Raw genomic sequence first — 2500 nt, forward strand, 5'->3', positions numbered from 1 at the left:
CTATGACACAACTATTAAATCTAGAGTCTCTATTTTAATTAAATAATTAGGAATTCTATCTCTAGATGATATCTAATCTATTCCCACACGTGTGTGCAAGTAGGATTTAACGTCAGAACAGGTGTGGTGGTCTAGGCGTCGCTATTTTTGACGGTAGGAATTTTTTTTTTTAAATTCGTAAAATTTTATATAGACTTTATATAGCAATTTACTAAGACCGACCCTAACGCCCAGTAAATATTTAATTACCACATTGTTATGGACACGGTGTATTAGGTAGGGCCGAGGGCTATCCATAGGTACCAATTTTTAAATTTTGTGACAATTAGGAGCCGAGTTATAAAATAAATTTAAAATACTGGTTCTGGTCTTAGACTTTATATAGCAATTTACTAAGACCGACCTTAATACCCATTAATTATTTAATTAGCGCATAGTTATGGACATCCTGTATTAGGTTGGGCCCAGGGCTATCCGTAGGTACCAAGTTTATAATTTTGTGACGATTATTAGTCGAGTTATAAAATAAATAAAAAAAACTGGTTCTGGTTTGCACTACATTTCTTTCTTCTTTAACGGCGGACTCCCGGTCCAGCCCCATGGGTTACCCGTGAGCCGGGGCCTCGTTAGCCTGGACGGCTCCGATGTGACCGCGGATTGTTGTGGCCCGCCTCAGCCCGAGTCGAGATCACCCTTCCGATCGAAGGTGGACGCCATAGGGCGCCCGGGATAGCCCGGGGCGCTGTTCGTCACCCGAGCGCAGGGGCGCCGGGAGACGCCCCCGGTGAAGTTTGGCGGGTGATTCTGGTAGAGCTCCCCACCCCGATCGCAGGACACCCCTCGCCGCCCGCCCAGGTGTCGAGGTGGCCGCGGGGGAACTCGGGGCGTTTTGGCTCCCCCTTGTGCCGGAGCGGCGCCCTCGGTCCCAGAACGCCCCTGGCGGGTGATTCGCATGCCCCCTGGGGTGGGGAACGCGGGTGGGTGGTCGTAAAGCGTGTAACCGCAGTGGGGGCGGCCCCTTAGTCGGGGGCGCCAAAGTTGGCACCCCACCTGGGGCGCCCCCCGGAAGTGTGGCGCCCGCGCGAGTGAGCCCCGTAGATGCGCCCCGACACCCCCGCGCCGCCCCCCGGGTCGCGGCACCCCCGGCGCCCTCCGTGCGGGCTCCCCTCATGGGGCGGCACCCCGGTCCTCCCCGAGACTATGTACCCGATTTTTCGGTTTAACACTAGAGGTATGGGCAGAAATACGGCGGTTAAAACGGTCTGTATCTACTATTGTGGAGGTGAGTGTCGGTGAAGCCTCTATGTGACGCTAGGATCCGCGCTCCCTCGCAGCCAGCGACATGTGCCCGATCTGACCGTGCGTGGCTCAGTCTCCCGACTAGCTTCCCGGTAAAATGCGGGCTCGGCGCGCAGGTCGCGCCAGTGAAGGTAAAAGTACGTGTCCGTAGCGTGAAGCCAGCGGCGACGCGCAGTGCTAACGCAACCAAGCAGTATTGGTGGCTCGATAAAAGTCTCGCACTGGCCCAGCCCTCGGAACGGGCGACGGGTCTGCAAAACGCAGTCGGCTCGATGCAAATCGAGAGATTTCCCGGCGACGCCGTGTTTACGGTGAAGGGGGAAATGTGAGCGGTCCGATGTGAAAAAATCCGGGAATGCCGGGATCCGTTCTCTCGCTAGAGCGTTGTCTCCCGTCCCGCGATGTGTTGTGGAAAAACGTCTCGCAAACGATAGCTATCTGGTTGATCCTGCCAGTAGTCATATGCTTGTCTCAAAGATTAAGCCATGCATGTCTAAGTTCACACTGTCCCATGGTGAAACCGCGAATGGCTCATTAAATCAGTCGAGGTTCCTTAGATGACACGATCCTACTTGGATAACTGTGGCAATTCTAGAGCTAATACATGCAATCGAAGCTCCGACCTTTATCGGGAAGAGCGCTTTTATTAGTTCAAAACCAATCGGCGCGGCCTCGCAAGGGGTTGCGTCGTCCCATTTGGTGACTCTGGATAACTTTGTGCTGATCGCATGGCCTCGCGCCGGCGACGCATCTTTCAAATGTCTGCCCTATCAAATGTCGATGGTACGTGATATGCCTACCATGTTTGTAACGGGTAACGGGGAATCAGGGTTCGATTCCGGAGAGGGAGCATGAGAAACGGCTACCACATCCAAGGAAGGCAGCAGGCGCGCAACTTACCCACTCCCGGCACGGGGAGGTAGTGACGAAAAATAACAATACGGGACTCTTTCGAGGCCCCGTAATTGGAATGAGTACACTTTAAACCCTTTAACGAGGATCTATTGGAGGGCAAGTCTGGTGCCAGCAGCCGCGGTAATTCCAGCTCCAATAGCGTATATTAAAGTTGTTGCAGTTAAAAAGCTCGTAGTTGGATCTCAGGCGCAGGCGGGCGGTCCGGCTCGCGCCGGCTCACTGCCCGTATCTCCTGCCCTACCGTCTGTCGGCTCTCTCCCGCGGGTGCTCTTCACTGAGCGTCCCG

The 2500-nt window shown here is 54.0% G+C and overlaps 1 non-coding gene across 1 annotated transcript in view; it reads left to right on the plus strand.

Annotated features, from left to right (window-relative positions):
* Window positions 1-1734: 1734 nt before the first annotated feature.
* The window catches only part of LOC131927403 (small subunit ribosomal RNA), a 1848-nt gene continuing 1082 nt past the window's right edge, over window positions 1735-2500 (plus strand). Inside the window, exon 1 of the ribosomal RNA XR_009383618.1 lies at window positions 1735-2500. This exon is cut by the window's right edge and continues 1082 nt beyond it. This is a non-coding gene — a ribosomal RNA (small subunit ribosomal RNA).

This window comes from Physella acuta, unplaced genomic scaffold (assembly GCF_028476545.2).
Source record: "Physella acuta isolate Inbredline_101_S28 unplaced genomic scaffold, ASM2847654v3 ptg001398l, whole genome shotgun sequence".
In the NCBI taxonomy this organism is placed as follows: Eukaryota; Metazoa; Mollusca; class Gastropoda; family Physidae; genus Physella; species Physella acuta.